This window comes from Oryctolagus cuniculus, chromosome 9, assembly GCF_964237555.1.
Source record: "Oryctolagus cuniculus chromosome 9, mOryCun1.1, whole genome shotgun sequence".
Lineage (NCBI taxonomy): Eukaryota > Metazoa > Chordata > Mammalia > Lagomorpha > Leporidae > Oryctolagus > Oryctolagus cuniculus.
The window spans coordinates 45054969-45074411 of record NC_091440.1 but is presented as its reverse complement, the minus strand read 5'-3'; the positions used below and the strand labels follow the sequence as shown (position 1 = coordinate 45074411).

The following is a 19443-nucleotide window of genomic DNA, read 5'->3' as shown; positions in this document are numbered from 1 at the left end:
TGGGAGACTCAAAAAATCCTGGCTCCTAGCTTGAGATCAGCCATTGCAGCCGTCTTGGCAGTGAACCAGTGGTTGAAAGTCTCTCTCTCTCGCTTTCTCTCTCTCTCTCCCCCTTCCCCATCTGTAACTCTTAACTCTGCCTCTCAAATAAATAAATAAATATTTTAAAAAATAAATAAAACAAATACACAGTATAATTATGTCAACCCAAATTAGTACAGTCAGTAAACACATTCCTAATATTGTTACTGGTTTAGAATTTCTGAATTTCTACTTTATTTGAGTGCTTGTTTATTTGACTTTTGTCTGAAAGGATTACTAATAATTTTAGGCCATTGGGGTTATTTTAAGCAATAATGAGCTACAAAAACTTTTAAAGAGTATGCTGACTCTGGATTATAAAAGACTTAGCATATTGTTTAGCTTGACATAGGTGCTCTATAAATAATAATTACCTATTTATTTCTCTCCTGCCATGAAATAGTACAGATTACTTCTCTATCTTATTCTGGTACAAAATGAAAAAAATCTTTATTCATGGAAATAATAAATCCAAATATATTGCACAATTGATCATGCTGCCCTCTCAGTAATGATGCTTCTGTTAAGGACCATTTCCTGGTCCAAAGGCAAATATCCAATGTACTGATTGTCAGCTGATGATTTTCCTCTAATTATAATGCTATGTACTTGCAGTCTTAATATTGTTACCTAGTTGAATATCATAGCCACGATTAGATTCTCGTGTATTCTTATAACAGCTTAGAACTGCAAAACCTTAGAACCTGAGTTAGCATACAGGCTATTATCAATGCTTTTGAGTTAATCACCATTCAAACAATCGGTGTAGATAGTTCCTTGTTAACAGGATTCTTGAGTAATCTGTTATAAACTAGAGTTGCTCACTGTATGATCATCTCTCTGGTGCTGAGTTTGTATCTCGCTGTGTGGAAACAATGGGTAGCTATGCACAGCTTAATTATGATTAGTACAGAGTACCTATGCTTGTACTTTACTCTCTGAGCCTGGCTTTTCCCTATCGGTTGCAAACAGACAGGAGAAGAAGCCTTAAGATTATCAGCCTGCTCAGACTGCAATAACAAAATACATGAAATAAAGCCTTTTTGCTTTGTATCTTCTCCATGTTTTTTCATTTAGTCATGACTGCACACACAAGGAGGCAGCACTGTCTGTCTCCCTTTTGTTATAATAACAGTCCTAGTGCATTAGTAGCCTATCATTATGACCTCGCTTAAACTTAATTGCCAAGACCAGTCTCATTGGTGATTAAAGCTTCAATATATGAATTTTTGATGGAACACAATTAAGTCCATTTCTAACTGATACCATTCCATAAATATACCCAATTCTCTTTTCTGAAGAACTTATAGGGTATTAGGTTAATTCAGTATATGAAGTTATGGATCATATAATTATAAGAATTTCTATAATTTAGCATTAGTGGTTGTTCAGTTAGTGATGCTTTATTTCTGTAACTTTGCTGTAGGCATCATAATACAAATGTCACCATGTGTTAGCACTTCAGGTTTCAACTAAAGTTACAAGAAACACCTGAGTTTATTATTCATGGTTTGCAAGTCAATATCTAACACCAAAAGTCTGATTACCTTTCTCTAAAGAAAGTCTTGAAGAATCTATTTTTTTACACCCCCTAAATATTATTCTAAAATTTTTAGGGTGTTTAGAGCACCTATTTACTTAGCTTACACATTTCAATCTAGCAAGTGCCCAATAGTTGTACTACAGTTGATCACACTTTTAAAGTATAGCATGTATATATTCTTAGAATATGCTACTCATGCATAATATTTCCATTGCTTAGAACAAAACATGGCATGTTCAAGACTATCACAATTTGTTTTTGAACTGTTTTGTTTTAGCAGATGTGCTAAACAAATATCATAGAGAATGATAAACAATCTGTGAGGGAAAATGTTTCTAAAAAATGGCATGTGAAGTAAGTTCAATAATTCCAAATTCTGACGGATATTTTCAGAGAGGGAATTAAAGATAAAGGGAAACATGTGACTAAGATATTGAAAAAGTCACATTTAAAAGCTCCAGAAAGGCTGAATGTAAATTGGAATAATAATTTAATAGAAGAAAGGAGACTAGAGCAGATGCTTTACAGTCCTGTAGCATAAGTCTCTGTTAAGTTTTTTTTTAATAACTCTACTGCCATGTTGGGCAGTAATCTAAATCCTTATGATAAAATAGAGTAGGGATACACCCAGCAGGATTCACTCTAGTTTTCCACACATTTTATTTAATAAGACCTGGGGTCTTGGCAGAGACCAGGTGCTGTTAAAGAAGAGCCTGTTGACAAGGCACTGCACAACATTAATCTTCAAGCTTCTTTTCAAATGCTACAATTACTGACTTCAGCAAAGTATTCATTCTTCTTCCAGAAAGGAACTAACATTAGTGATTAGACATTTTAACTCTGCAAGGAAAAGAAAAAAAGAGGATTTAACAACTTTTAGATTCTGTAAAGACTAAGAAATACAAGAAAGGACATTTCAGTATCTCCATGATACCAAGAGCAATTTGGAGCCATGGGAAGGAAAGTGCTTTCTCAAAAAAATGAACACTTAGATTGATACTTAGAGCAGAACTGGTTCTATAAAGAAGTTTTCTCCTTGAATAAACTATATTTTCACTCTTAATAGTCACAGTAGGAAAACCAAGTAAAAAGATTTTTTTTTTAAATTTAAGGATCAATGTTTGTCTTCAATCAAGAACAAATGACCCCTTTGAATCTAAAACAGGGAAATAAATAAGTCTGGCTTTCTCAGAAGTTCAGTAATAGGATACAAAGATGTTAACTTGTAGCCAAAGGATGCATTAAATTCAAACCAAACCACCAGTGACTAAACATTATAATATCCAATAGCGTTTTCAATGGTCTAAGTGAAATTACTTGATAGTCCCTGTTCAATTTCCAAACATAGAAGACACATAGATACAAAAAATGACGCAATTAGTGATTTCTCCTGTAGATGTTGCCATATATTAATGGTACGTTTTTTTTTTTTCATCTGTCAAGACACTTGTAATGCATTTCTTTGTGAATCAAATGGAGATCTTACTGCAAGGACTTTTAAATTAGCAAGGATGTTGTTCAGAGTTTCAAATTGGAACATTCTTCTTAAATCTGTATCTGTTCCATCCAGTTTTGAATATTCCATATGACCCTTTATGATTTCTGTTTATTAATTTCTGTAGAATTTTTTGTGTGAGTGAAATACAGACTTTGTTCTTCTTCTTGTGAGTATTAGAATTACATTTCAGAGTAGAAGTCATTCATTACAAAACAATTGTCCTTGTGCATAGAACAGGAAAATGTTAAACTGAAAGATTTTGTTCCTTTCTCCTGGGAAGTGATCCATTTACTTCAAAAGATTTTTAACATATTCAGAGAATATTGCATAATTTCTAATATATGAGAGTATTTCCTAACGCTCATGGAAAATTGAACTATAGGATAAGTATATTTTGTACAGAAAGCCTTTGAAATCCATTTTGAGGACACTGTGGCTATTTATTTATTCTGCTTTTTTACTTACTCTATTTATTTACGTACTACATAAAAAAAACTGAAGCACTCCTTAGTATCTGTGGCATAGAATTATTTTCTAAGTATGTTTAACATTTTCAATTTTCATTCGATTTAGAAATATTTCACTCAGCATAATTCTTTCCAAATTCCTAACAGGGATCACTTTTCAGTTAAAATTTAAACACCTAAGAATAATTGTGTGTTAATTACAGAGTCCAACCAATGGTACTAGAACAAAAGAAAATACTAAAATGGATAAAGTATTACATTGTACATCAACAGTCAGGACAAGAGAAGATCAAGTCACTGTTTCTCATAGTGTCCATTTCACTTCAACAAGTTTCCCCTTTGGTGCTCAGTTAGTTGTCGCTGATCAGGGAGAACATATGTTATTTGTCCCTTTGGGACTGGCTTAATTCACTCAGCATGATGTTTTCCAAATTCCTCCATCTTGTTGAAAATGACCGGGTTTCATTGTTTTTGACTGCTGTATAGTATTCTATAGAGTACATGTCCCATAATTTCTTTATCCAGTCTACTGTTGATGGGCATTTGGGCTGGTTCCAGGTCTTAGCTATTGCGAATTGAGCTGCAATAAACATTAATGTGCAGACAGCTTTTTTGTTTGCCAATTTAAACACCTTTGGGTAAATTCCAAGGAGTGGGATGGCTGGGTTGAATGGTAGGGTTATCTTCAGGTTTCTGTGGAATCTCCAGACTGACTTCCATAGTGGCTTAACCAGTTTGCATTCCCACCAACAGTGGGTTAGTGTCCCTTTTTCCCCACATCCTCTCCAGCATCTGTTGTTGGTAGATTTCTGAATGTGAGCCATTCTCACCGGGGTGAAGTGAAACCTCATTGTGGTTTTGATTTGCATTTCCCTGATTGCTAGTGATCTTGAACATTTTTTCATGTGTCTGTTGGCCATTTGGATTTCCTCTTTTGAAAAATGTCTGTTGAGGTCCTTGGCCCATCTCTTAAGTGGTTGTTTGTTTTGATGTTGTGGAGTTTGTTCATTTCTTTGTAGATTCTGGTTATCAACCCTTTATCAGTTGCATAGTGTGCAAATATATTTTCCCATTCTGTTGGTTGCATCTTCACTTTCCTGACTGCTTCTTTTGCAGTACAGAAACTTCTCAATTTGATGCAATCCCAAATGTTAATTTTGGCTTTGACTGCCTGTGCTTCTGGGGTGTTTTCCAAGAGGTCATTGCCGGTACCTATATCTTGCAGGGTTTTTCCAATGCTCTCTAATGATTTGATGGTGTGAGGTCGTAGATTTAAGTCTTTAATCCATGTTGAGTGAATTTTTGTGTAAGGTGAAAGGTAGGGGTCTTGCTTCATGATTCTGCACGTGGTATCCAATTTATTGAATAGACTGTCCTTACTCCAGGGATTGGTTTTGGATCCTTGATCAAATATGAGTTGGCTGTAGATGTTTGGGTTGATTTCTGGTGTTTCTATTCTGTACCATTGGTCTATCCATCTGTTTCTGTACTAGTACCATGCTGTTTTGATTACAACTGCCCTGTAGTAAGTCCTGAAATCTGGTATTGTGATGCCTCCAGCTTTGTTTTTGTTGTACAAGATTGCTTTAGCTATTCGAGGTCTCCTGTGTCTCCATATGAATTTCAGCATCATTTTTTCCAGATCTGAGAAGAAGGTCTTTGGTATCTTGATTGGGATTGCATTGAATGTACAAATTGCTTTTGGGAGAATGGACATTTTGATGATATTGATTCTTCCAATCCATGAGCATGGGAGATTTTTCCATTTCTTGGTATCCTCTTCTATTTCTTTCTTTAAGGTTTTGTAATTTTCATTGTAGAGATCCTCAACATCCTTGGTTAAGTTTATTCCAAGGTATTTGATGGTTTTTGTAGCTATTGTGAATGGAATTGATCTTAGAAGTTCTTCCTCAGCCGTGGCATTTCCTGTGTATACAAAGGCTGTTGATATTTGTGCATTGATTTTATACCCTGCTACTTTGCCAAACTCTTCTATGAGTTCCAATAGTCTCTTAGTAGAGTTCTTTGGGTCCCCTAAATAAAGAATCATATCATCTGCAAACAGGGATAGCTTGACTTCTTCCTTCCCAATTTGTATCCCTTTAATTTCTTTTTCTTGCCTAATAGCTCTGGCTAGAACTTCCAGAACTATATTGAATAGCAGTGGTGAGAGTGGGCATCCCTGTCTGGTACCAGATCTCAGTGGGAATGCTTCCAACTTTTCCCCATTCAATAGGATGCTGGCCATGGGTTTTTCATAAATTGCTTTGATTGTATTGAGGAATGTTCCTTCCATATGCAGTTTGCGTAGAGTTTTCATCATGAAAGGGTGTTGTATTTTATCAAATGCTTTCTTGGCGTCTATTAAGATAATCATATGGTTTTTCTTCTGCAGTCTGTTAATGTGGTGTATCACTTTGATTGTTTTGCACACATTGAAACATCCCTGCATACCAGGGATAAATCCCACTTGGTCTGGGTGGATGATCTTTCTGATGTGTTGTTGCATTCTACTGGCAAGAATTTTATTGAGGATTTTTGCATCTATGTTCATCAGGGATGTTGGTCTGTAATTGTCTTTCAATGCTGCATCTTTTTCCGGCTTAGGAATTAAGGTGATGCTGGCTTCATAGAAAGAATTTTGGAGGACTCCCTCTTTTTTGATTGTTCTGAATAGTTTGAGAAGAATTGGAGTCAGTTCTTCTTTAAATGTCTGGTAGAATTCAGCAGTGAATCCATCTGGTCCTGGGCTTTTCTTTGTTGGGAGGGCCTTTATTACCATTTCAATTTCTGTCTCAGTTATGGGTCTGTTTAGGTTTTCTATATCTTCCTGGTTCAATTTAGGTAGGTTGCATGTGTCCATGTATGTATCCATTTCTGATAGGTTTCCCTGTTTGCTGGCATACAAGTCCTTGTAGTAATTTCTGATGATTCTTTTTATTTCTGTGGTGTCTGTTGTTACATTTCCTTTCTCGTTTCTGATTTTATTGATTTGGGTCTTTTCTCTTCTTTTTTTAGTTAGTTGGGCCAATGGGGTGTCAATTTTGTTTATTTTTTCAAAAAACCAGCTCCTAGTTTGGCTGATTTTTTTGTAATTTTTTTTGGATTCAATCCTGTTGGTTTCTTCTCTGATTTTAATTATTTCTCTTCTCCTACTAGATTTGGGTCTGGTTTGCTGTAGATTTTCTAGATCCTTGACATGCAGTGAAAACTCATCTGTTTGGTGCCTTTCCAATTTCTTGATGTAGGCACCTATTGATATAAACTTTCCTCTTAACACTGCTTTTGCTGTGTCCCATAAGTTTTAGTATGTTGTGCTGTTATCCTCATTTACTTCCAGAAAATTTTTGATTTCTCTTTTAATTTATTCTATGACCCATTGTTTATTCAGGAACATGTTGTTCAATCTCCATGTGTTTGCGTATGCTCTAGGGATTCCTGAGTTGCTAATTTGCAGCTTCATTCCGCTGTGGTCTGAGAAGCTGCATGGTATGATTCTAATTCTTTTGAATTAGCTGAGACTTGCTTTATGGCCTAGTATGTGGTCAATCCTAGAGAAGGTTCCATGCACTGCTGAGAAGAATGTAAAATCTTTAGCTGTAGGATTGAAAGTTCTGTAGATATCTGTTAGATCCATTCGGGCTATAGTGTCATTTAAATCTACTGTCTCCTTGTTGATCTTCTGTCCTGTTGATCTGTCTATTTCTGAGAGTGGAGTATTGAAGTCCCCCAGTACTATTGTATTGGGGTCTATGTCTCCCTTTAAGTCCCTTAACAAATCTTTTAAATAAACCGGTGCTCTGTAATTAGGTGCATATACATTGATAATTGTTATATCTTCCTGTTGAATTGATCCCTTAATCATTATGTAGTGTCCCTCTTTTTCTCTCTTAACAGTTTTTGTGGTAAAGTTTATGTTGTCTGATATTAAGATGGCTACGCCTGCTCTTTTTTCATTTCTGTTGGCATGGTATATCTTTTTCCATCCTTTCACTTTCAGTCTGTATGCATCTTTGATGGAAAGATGTGTTTCTTGTAAGCAGCAAATAGATGGCTTTTGTTCCTTAAGCCAGTCAGCCAATTGGTGTATTTTAACTGGACAGTTCAGGCCATTAATGTTCTTTTTTTTTTTTTTTTTTTTTTTTTTACAGGCAGAGTAGACAGTGAGAGAGACAGAGAGAAAGGTCCTCCTTTTGCCGTTGGTTCACCCTCCAATGGCCACCGTGGCCGGCATGCTGTGGCCAGCGCACCGCGCTGATCCGATGGCAGGAGCCAGGTACTTCTCCTGGTCTCCCATGCAGGTGCAGGGCCCAAGCACTTGGGCCCTCCTCCACTGCACTCCCTGGCCACAGCAGAGAGCTGGCCTGGAAGAGGGGCAACCGGGACAGAATCCGGCGCCCCGACTGGGATTAGAACCTAGTGTGCCGGCGCTGCAAGGCGGATGATTAGCCTAGGGAGCCGCAGCGCCGGCCTCAGTTCAGGCCATTAATGTTCAATGTGACTAATGATAAGTGGTAACTTTGCCCTGCCATTTGCCAAAGGTAAGTTCTAATAAATGCTTTGAATTCCCTGTGATCTTTTACTGTTAAGTTCCTTCCTTTACCTTCTTTCATATTGATGACCGTTTTTCTATGTTTCTGTGTGTAACACATCTTTAAGCATCTTTTGCAGGGCTGGACGAGTAGCGACAAATTCTTTCAATTTCTGTTTGCTGTGAAAGGTCTTTATTTCACCTTCATTCACAAATGAGAGCTTTGCACGATATAATATTATGGGCTGGCTTTTTTTCTCTCTTAGTACCTGGGCTATATCTCGCCATTCCCTTCTCGCTTGTAGGGTTTCTGATGAGAAGTAGGCTGTGAGTCTGATTGGAGATCCTCTGAGAGTAATCTGACATTTCTCTCTTGCACATTTTAGGATCTTTTCTTTATGTTTCACCGTGGTGAGTTTAATCACAACGTGTCGTGGTGAGGATCTCTTTTGGTTGTGTTTATTAGGGGTTCTATGAGCTTCCTGTACTAGGATGTCTCTGTCCTTCTCAAAACCTGGGAAATTTTCTGCTAGTATCTCACTAAAAAGGCCTTCTAATCCTTTCTCCCTCTCCATGCCTTCAGGAACTCCTAGAACCCGAATGTTGTTTTTTTTTTTTAATAGTATCCTGAAGTTTCCCGACAATATATTTTTAGATTTCTAATTTCCTCGTCTTTTCTTTGGTCTGACTGTATCTTTTCCTGTTCTCTGTCTTCTAAGTCCGATATTCTCTCTTCTGCTTCACCCATTCTGTTTTCGGCAAGATGGCGGAATAGGAAGGGAGCACACTGATAGTCCGGGGAGAGAGAGTTTAATAAAAGTGGAGATACTGCAGGTTCAATGAAGAGCAGGGGAAGAAACAGAAGAAGGAACTCTTCCAGAACTAGTGATTCACAGTGTACCTGCAGGGAGAGCATGGGAGCCCACAGTTCGGGATACCAGCAGCAGACTCAACACACCAGCACTAGAACGCGAGGTGAGCGGAACCTCAATACCCCGAGACACAGGCAGGCAAGCGGAAAGAGGAGACTAGAGGGAATGACCCTGGGGGGAAAAGTTCACCAGGCTAACTAGAAGACAGAGAGAAAAAAAAAAGTGACCTATATGGACATGGGTTTCTCTCTCTCCGCTCACCTCTCAAGGGCGAGCAAGACAAAGAGCAGGCGCCATCTTGGACATACGTCATAAGCAGAGCGACCTCAGGTCTGCACCGGTCCTGAGCCTAGCAGAAAAATCTGACTCTGGGGTGGGGTGAATTAACAGGAGATTAGGACCTACTGAATTTGTGGTGCTACTGAATTGAGACTGTGAAAAAAGAGATGGTGGGGGAGAGAACTCACGGAATTCACGTGAGTACTCTCCAGAGACACTACAATTCCGTAAGTTTCGCAACCCAGTGGGAGACTGAAGGAGAATTTGAGCCCACACTGAGGGAAGAACAGATTCCCTGTGTGGTCCTTGGGAAAGGCTTCCGATGTCTGGCTCCTGTGGGTATATCATTTGCCTGCTAACTACTTCCAACTTCGTTCAGCTGTGTGGAATTACTTCCCTTTTGAATCAAAAAAAGAAAGAAATAAAGAGAGATCTACCACGCCTAACCTGGGAGTGTCACCTTTGGCACACCAAACAGAGCTATCAGGCCACACCCATCTCAAGCCTCTAAGGCTCCATCAAAAACAGACAGTCCACTTAATCTAGAGTCATAATATAACAAGAAAAAGCACCACAGTGAAGAAACCAAATATCTCCAATATGCCCAATAACAAACGCAAAAACCAAGGTAATAAGAACAAGGAAGTCACTATGAAGCCCCCAAATGAAAAAGACACCCCAATTCAAGATTATGAAGATGATGAGATAGAAGAAATGCAAGAAGCAGATCTCAAACATTAAGAAGTTCTCAAAAACAAATTCTTGAACTACAGAAATCCTAATGGACAAGATAGAAAATCTCTCTCGTGAAAATGAAATATTAAGGAGGAATCAAAATGAAATGAAACAGCTAGTAGAACAGGAAACTGTGATAGTGACGAGAAATCATAATGAAGTGAAGAATTCAATAGATCAAATGACAAACACATTAGAGAGCCATTTATCCTGTAATCACTCTGCTGAACATGCAGGTGACTGGGAAGTGAACCAACAGATCAGCTCTATCTGTCTCTGTGTCTCTCTGCCTCTCAAACCATAAACAAAAAAATTCATTCACTATATCCAGCCGTATTTTATTAGTCTAGTCGGTTTTCCAGTTCTCTGCATGAAGCCTTAATTCCTTAGATTGTTCTTTGCCTTCTCCATGATGTTCTACACTTTTTGTGTGTGTGTGTGTGTGTGACAGGCAGAGTTAGACAGTGAGAGAGAGAGAGAGACAGAGAGAAAGGTATTCCTTTCCGTTGGTTCACCCCCAAAATGGCTGCTACAGCTGGCATGCTGAGGCTGGTGTGCTGTGTCAATCCGAAGCCAGGAGCCAGGTCCTTCCTCCTGGTCTCCCATGCAGGTGCAGGGCCCAAGCACCTGGGCCATCCTCCACTGTGTTCTAACTTTTACAAGGAGATAGGTATTTGCAGCTTTTTGCAGCTTACCTCTGCATATATAGACTTTATTTTATTTTGTCATTTAACTCTTTTTTTTTTTTGACAGGCAGAGTGGACAGTGAGAGAGACAGAGAGAAAGGTCTTCCTTTGCCGTTGGTTCACCCTCCAATGGCCGCCGCGGCAGGTGCACTGCGGCCGGCGCACCATGCTGATCCAATGGCAGGAGCCAGGTACTTATCCTGGTCTCCCATGGGGTGCAGGGCCCAAGCACTTGGGCCATCCTCCGCTGCCTTCCCGGGCCACAGCAGAGAGCTGGCCTGGAAGAGGGGCAACCAGGACAGAATCCGGCGCCCCGACCGGGACTAGAACCCGGTGTGCTGGGGCCGCAAGGCAGAAGATTAGCCTAGTGAGCCACGGCGCCAGCCCATTTAACTCTTCTTAATATATTTCTCAGGATAGAATTTGGGTTATATCCCATAATAATGTTTACTATGAAACATTGATTTCTTATTGAAAGAAATAATTATATATTTATAAATATGCCAGATTACCTGTATGAGACATACCCAGTGCTCATCAATTATTGAATAGCAGCATGGAAGGCAGTTCTTTTGACTATATAAATTTTGTTATAACTTGATTAAAATCCTATGAACCGATTTTTATTTTATTATTATTTTTTATTTTTATTAATATTGTTATTAATCCTTAATTAATATCCTATGAACACATTCTACTTAATTATGTGTGCTTTTTATGAGAAGTAAAGATCAATTCATTAACTCAGTTAAGAGAAATATATAAGGAGTTTTTGAAAAATTAACTTTTGGTTGTTCTTTAATTTTGTTTTATTTTCCCCAATGGTATACCATATTAGTTTGTGTTCTTGCATTCTGGGAAAATCATAGAAAAAGTAACATGTTGAGCTATGCCTAAAAACATTTCTGGATTTAAAAAAAAAAAACATAAATGTTAATGTGTGTATTGCAGATGTAGAGTTGGACGATAAGAAGTACATACAAATAAGCCAATCCCAAAGGGACAAATACCACTTGTTCTCCCTGATAGGTGACAACTAACTGAGCACCAAAAAGGAAACCTGTTAAAGTGAAATGAACACTATGAGAAATGGTGACTTGATCAGCCCTTGCCCTGACTGTTGATGAACAACTTGATATGTTTTCCCTCTTAGTATTTTTTTTTGTTTGTTCTACTTAATACTTTTGGTTGAATACTTTAATCAATACACAATTCTTCTTAAGTGCTGAAACTTAACTGAAAAGTATTCACTGTTAAATAGAAGAGTGGGAATAAGAGAGGGAAGAGATGTGCAATTCGGGACATGCTCAAGCTGACTTACTTCAAATGGTAGAGTTAGAAACATACCAGGGGATTCGAATTCAATCCCATCAAGGTGGCATGTACCAATGCCATCTCACTAGTCCCAGTGATCAATTTCTGTTCACAATTGATCATAATGATAGGATTAAGAGTCAAAGGGATCACATAAACAAGAATATTGTCTGCAAATACTAGCTGATAGAATCAAAAAGGGAGAGAATGATCCAACATGGGAAGTGAGATACACAGCAGACCCATAGAATGGCAGATGTCCTAAACAACACTCTGGCCTCAAAATCAGCCCTTAAGGCATGCGGATCCAGCTGAAAAGCCCATGAGAGTATTTCACGCATGGAAAGCCAAAACACTCTGGGGGAAAGAAAAAAAAAAAAAAAAAACCTAAATGAAAGATCTCCGTGAGTGAGATCCCAGTGAAAAGAATGGGTCATCAAAGAAAGAGGTACCTTTATCTGAAAGGAGGAGAGAACTTCCACTTTGACCATGGCCTTGTCTAAATACGATCAGAGTTGGTGAACTCAGGGGGCTTCCATAGCCTTGGCAGCTCATGACAAGAGCCTAGGGTGATTACTGAGGCCATAAACAAGAGTGTCAATTTGTTAAGTCAACAAAAGGAGTCACTGTGCACTTACTCCTCATGTAGGATCTCTGTCCTTAGTGTGCTGTACATTGAGATTTAATGCTATCACTAGTACTCAAACAGTATTTTTCACTTTATGTTTCTGTGTGGGAGCAAACTGTTGAACTCTTTACTTAATGTATGCTAAACTGATCTTCTGTATATAAAGAGAATCGAAAATTAAAAAAAATGTACATACAATTTTTAAAAAACAAGAAATATTCCTAAAAATTTTTAGTGCTATGAAATATAGAAAAATTAAACATTGTATCACTGGATAGTACATGCTCATGGGATGTCTTGAAATTAAACATAAAAACAATATGTAATATTGTTATAAAATGGAAGAGGTTTTGTGCTATGAGAAAGAGAATAAAATGGTGAAAAATTATTAAAAGAACATGAGTGGTGTCTGTGTGTGTGTGTGTATGTGTGTGTGTACCTTGGTTTCTATAGTGGTTAATTTCAATACCCTCTGAAGATTCTAAATTCTGTGGGTATGTCTCATATATAAAATTGGAGAGTATCTGTATATAACCTATGTACACCTTCTCATAGCCTTTAAATCCTCTCCAGATTACTTATAATACCAAATATGTTATAAATGCTACACTGTTTTGGTTAGGGAATAATGACAGAAAAATAGTCTGTATATGTTATTCTGTTTACATATACTTTTTTAAATTTAATTTTATTATTTTTTTTTTTTTTGACAGGCAGAGTGGACAGAGAGAGAGACAGACAGAGAGAAAGGTCTTCCTTTGCTGTTGGTTCACCCTCTAATGGCCGCTGCGGCCAGTACGTTGCGGCCGGCGCACCGCGCTGATCCGATGGCAGGAGCCAGGTACTTCTCCTGGTCTCCCATGCAGGTGCAGGGCCCAAGCACTTGGGCCATCCTCCACTGCACTCCCTGGCCACAGCAGAGAGCTGGCCTGGAAGAGGGGCAACCGGGACAGAATCCGGAGCCCGACCGGGACTAGAACCTGGTGTGCCAGCGCCGCAAGGCGGAGGATTAGCGTAGTGAGCCGTGGCGCCGGCCTTGTTTACATATACTTTTAAAAATATGTTTAATCCACTGTGGTTGAACTTATGGATTCAGAACCCATGGATTTTTAAAGTTGACTGTGTGTCATTGCAGTTTTATCATATTTATCTTTGTAGTCCAGAAATAGAAAAGACTTTTATTTTAAATTAAAAAAGACTGAAGGGCAACAACACTTTTTTTCTCATCATTGACTATCACAATAAGTAAAACTTTTGTTTGATGGCTGCACATGTAGTTTTGCTGTGGCTGAATGTGTCCTCTAAAGTTCATGTCTCAAAACTTAATCCCACATGCCACAGTTTCTAGAGGTAGAATATTTAGGAGGTGACTAGCTCATGTGTACTCTGTCCTCATAAGTGTATTAAATTGATTTTAGTGGTGTTTTCCTGGTAGTGGGATAAATTTGGCCACATTCCCTCTCTTTGTCTGTCTGTCTGTTTCTCCGTCCTGTTCTCTCTTGTTCTCTGTCTTCCCTTACAGGGTAATGCAGCCAAATGTAGGCACTTCAGCCTTGGACTTCAAAGCCTTTAGAATTGTAAGAGATTATTCTCTGTTCTTTGTAAATTATCCAATCCCAGTTATTCTGTTATAATAGCACAAATTTTGGACTAAAAACCTGGGAAGTCTTTTCTCCACCATCTCCTTGTAAACATTCAGACTTTTTGTTCTGTAAGTCAAAATAGTTCATTCTCCCTATAACATGTACTCCTGAGAGGGAGAGGGAGAGGGAGAGGGAGAGGGAGAGGGAGAGGGAGAGGGAGAGGGAGAGGGAGAGGGAGAGGGAGAGGGAGAGGGAGAGGGAGAGGGAGAGGGAGAGGGAGAGGGAGAGGGAGAGGGAGAGGGAGAGGGAGAGGGAGAGATGTGTATTCCAACCAATGGTTCACTCCCCAGTGGCCGCATTGCGGTGGTGCCTATCTGAATACAGGAGCCAGGAACTTCTTCCAGGTCTCCCATGCAGGTTCAAGGGCCCAAGGACTTGGGCCATCCTTCTACTGCTTTCCCAGGCCATAATAGAGAGCTGGATGGGAAGTGGAGCCACCAGGACTAGAACCGCTACCCATATGGGATGCCGGCACTGCAGGCGGTGGCTTTACCTGCTATGCCACAGTGCTGGCCCCCATAAAGTTTTAAAGACTCCAGAGATATACCTGCTGTAAGCATTACCTGGCTGGTATTAATATTTGTCTTTACTGATCTTAAGTTTGAGCACAATGTATTTAAGTTTATTTATTTATTTATTTATTTATTTATTTATTTTAAAGAATGATTGAGCACTCCTGGATGTGAGAATTGTGTCTTTCATCTATTCTTGGAATTTTTTTAGATAACATTTCGTCCAATTATTCTTTCTCCAATAACTTCACACTCAGATCCATGATGATTTTTCTCAGCCTATTCTCAGTATCTCTTAATGCACTTTTTTTTTAAATTTTTCTACTGAATTCAGTGTATTTTTTAAATAGACCAGTTCCAAAAAATTGTTGTTTTGCTGTACCTATTTTCTCATATTTAACTTTTATATGAAACTTTAATTACGTTTAGGGAAATCTCTACCAAATAAGTTGGTGAGTTGACTGTGCCTGCCCCAAATCTTCCTGAACCTACTTATGGTTTCTTTTCCTCAGGAACAATTTCAATTTCTCTGGTAAAGCTTAAGTTCATTAAGTGTTCTTATTTCATACTTTTTTAAAAGATTTATTTATTTATTTGAAAGTCAGAGTTGCACAGAGAAAAAAGGAGAGACAGACAGAGAGGTCTTCCATCAACTGGACTGGACATGCGCTGATCCAAACCAGGAGCCAGGAGCTTCATCTGGGTCTCCCATGTAGGTGCAGGAGCCCAAGGACTTGGGCCATTCTCTACTGCTTTCCCAGGCCATAGCAGAGAGCTGGATGGGAAGTGGAGCAGCTGGGACTCGAACCGATGCCCATTTGGGATGCTGAAGCTGCAGGTGGCTGCTTAACCTGCTACGCCACAGCACAGGCCCCCTTATTTCATACTTTGATAAGCATTGTTTCCTACTACTTCCTAACAAATTATCACAATTTGGTGGCTTGAAATAAGTCAAATGCGTTCTCTTACTGTTTTAGAGAATAGAGGTTGGAATGAGTCTTCAGGGGCCAAAACTGAAATATCAGCACGTCTGATTCTTTTTGGTTGATCCAGAGGATAATCTAGGCCTTTACTCTTCCAACATCTAAAGCTTTCTGGCAGTCCTTGGCTCTTTGACATAGGACTGTATCACTCCTATCTCTGCTTCTGTCATCACATCCCTTCATCCTGTCTCCAACTCTATCATTTCCCTCTTATAAGGCTAATTCAATATATTATTCCTATTTTACAATCTTCAGCTTAATCATATCTGTGAAACTCCTTCTATTATGTAATTTAAGATAATCACAAGTTCGAAAAATTAAAACATCAACATATTCAATCTAGAACAATATTTCTAACATATATAATTTTATACATCTGGCACACTATTACTTTTTCTGCTGACTGTCACTCAGATAGCCTCATTTCTTTTGATATTTTATGATGTCCTGGGTCTTTGTTATTTACCTTCTATGGTATTTTTATGAGTCCTCCTGGTTATAGGTGTCAAGTTTCTTTCAAGGATAAGAAATATTGTTTTCTGCCTGAGGCATGAAGGAAATATCTGGTCTACTCCAAATAAACTTTGTTTTGTATTTTTTTATGACTTATTTATTTATTTGACAGGCAAAGTCACACAGAGAGAGAAAGGAGGAGGCAGAGACAGAGTGAAAAAGAGATCTTCCATCTGCTGGTTCACTCCCCAAATGACCTCAAAAACCATGAATGGACCAAGCTGAAGCCAACTCAAGTCAGGAACTCAATCCTGGTCTCCCATGAAGGTAACAGAGTCCCAACTACTTAGCCAATAATCTGCTGACTTCCCAGGTGCATTAGCATGAAATAGGGTCAAAAGTGGTATAGCAGATACTCAAACTCACTCTTCAATATGAGACATTGGTTTCCCAAATGGTGGCTTAACCAGCTGTTCCATAAAGCCTACCCCTATTTTATATTTTTAAACCAGACAAATGGTGCAAATTCAATTTCCTTGCTTAGCAAATTTCCTGGACATCTTATGAGAAGCAATTGACATTTTGTTTCTATTAAGCATCCAGAAGATGAGAGAAAATTTTCTTACTGCCAGACTGTCTTTGAATCATCTTCTGAGTACCTATTTTTCTTATGCTATAGGTTTTGCTTTATCATGTAGCGAATTTATATCTGGTTTCCCAAACCACACAGTGCAAGTGTACAAATTACTAACATATACATCTCACCCTAGGTGTACAAATTCAAGATTAACAACCGGTCTCAGCAATTAATTATTGCCCTAGTTTATCTCTGCAATTTGTTCTGATTTCAAAAAAAGTCCATGTCTCTATTGTATATACATCCAACCTTTAAAATTATGATTTTATTTTGTCTAGCAAGTTTAAATATGTTGTAGCCATTGTTCATATTCTTGAGTCATTATTCTGAAGTAACTTTAAGTTTGTCTCAGTTTATGTAATTATTAACTTCTTTAGCACATTAGAAAGTGGATTACATTTTATAAAGGGTGATATAATTCATGTAAATAAAACTTACTAAATAAGCTTAAAGAATTTGCTTTCATGTACAGGTCTTATTGCAGTAATTATTACTTATTTAGAAATCACCCGTATATATTCGATAGTTATTAATACTTATTCTTTTGAAGCAAATACCCTACATGTTTTCAGAATACCATTTTCTCTTTAGTTTACTGAAGCTGAAAATAGCTCAGGGTAGCTTTTACTTTTTTTTTCAGGGTAGCTTTTAGATAACACAATTAGGACTACAGTAATCTGTAACAATCTTCTGCATGGTGTTAATAAAGAGAAGCAGCTATATATTCATTTCTCAAAACTAAATCTGAGCTCCTATCAAGCAGGATTATCGGCACTTCCCAATATTTACCAATATCTTTTGATCAGACATCATTGAGGCTGACCATGAAGACTGAGTACCCATTTTTTTTTAAATTGTAAAGAGAAATTGGACTATACAAATAAAAACTTACTTGTTCTGTTTCAGGTGAAATATCAAAGAAATTATATGTTTAATATGTAAATACTTCCAAATGAATTGATAAAATGTAGTTGCAAATTTAGTGCAATAATACTTACAGACAGTTACTTCCCTGTGTATTGGTAGTCTTATCCACTAAGACAAGTATTTAATGTAATGAAACAGCAACGACACCAGCACTGACTCTCTCTACTGTAATCCACATGTGAAGTTCTATTTATGTCATTGACTTGAGAACAAATAGAATTTTGGTATTTATACATCCGTAACATGAGGAAGAACAGATCTGAATTAATATCCATGGCCAAAGCACAAAGCCCTTCTTCAATATGAAATCTATAATGTATATTGTGAATTTTCTTCACTATAATTTTCATTACATTTTAAATAAAAATTATAAAGATTATTTAATTCCTGATTGTTTCTATTTATGTGGGAAACATGTTATCTTCTGTTTCTATACTTGCATGATATTTTCCTGAAAAACAGTCTGTTTATCTCTTTTAACTTACATTTTTCTCAATTATATAGATATGACACTTGATAAAATGCATTGAATGATGAATATCTATTAGCCACTTACATGCTATCAGTGTTTCAAAGATATCTCTGCATAAAGATGTGCAATCTAGACAGGAAATGAGACAATGACAGAAAGAACTATAACAATCAGAATAATGGAACTGACAGAAGGCTAAAGGGAAAAGGTAGTTTTGAGTTTCTGATTGAACCATTTCCTAACCTGTGTGGAAGTCCTCAGTAAAATGCCCTTATCAGATATTTACTCAGGTTCAATACTGCACAGAACATCCCAACTTCATTACTTGATAACTTCATTTACTTAAAAAAAAATCTCACTATATGAAACTGGAATCTATCTTCCTGCTTAGTTCACAGTGGAATGATATTGTAAGAAAAGGTCCTAAATTTGGGATCAAAAAATATCAAACCACAAAGACTTAAAAACACAAGAATTATTTGTTAACCATGAAAAATTCACTTCAGATAGTGGAAGTGAAAGTGACATGAGGCACAGAAATATAGTAGTAATGCTATTTACTGGTCCTCACTTCAGCTTTAATGTTTTAATTAAATTAAGCTTATAATGAGTTTGGAAACAAATAATGTGTGAATCATTACTCTTAAATTGTGTTCATAGTTTGAAAATTGTTTTGAAGTCACTATTTATTGGATATTTGTCATTTATCTGCAATTTTTATTAAATAAACATTTTGAGTTATATGTTATTATTAATTGTATATTATGGCTTTCAGTGACTATAAAACTTTGCATTGTATATTTTACTGAAAATGTAAAAATAAATATTTGTAATTTTTACTTCATGGAATGATTTCTCTATGATTGGAAAGAAACTAGGGTCTGTAATGTTTTAGTGGGAGGACAAAGGTAAGCACTATGATGCTATCTATCATTATGGTTAGAAGTGATCAACATTTAAGAATATATTTTTCAGGTCTGAAGGCCATAACAAAACAATTTTATTTTTATAAATTGCAAATGATTTATAAAAACTAGAATGATCATTTATAACTTTTAAGTCTTTGACAAAAATTGCGAATAGACATCGATTTATTTTGTTTTTAAACAAACAGGAGAAATCTTGTAAGTAATTGAATAACATGAATCAGTGTTCAGATCACTTTGCTACTACTAATGCATG

At 37.4% G+C, this 19443-nt stretch overlaps 1 long non-coding RNA gene across 2 annotated transcripts in view; it reads left to right on the top strand.

The window, feature by feature from the left end:
- Positions 1–19443, top strand: part of LOC127492015 (uncharacterized) — a 128366-nt gene that overhangs the window by 58079 nt on the left and 50844 nt on the right. For both annotated transcript variants that reach the window (XR_011378636.1, XR_011378635.1), the window contains exon 3: positions 16398–16552. This is a non-coding gene — a long non-coding RNA (uncharacterized lncRNA). The remainder of the gene's footprint in view (positions 1–16397; positions 16553–19443) is intronic.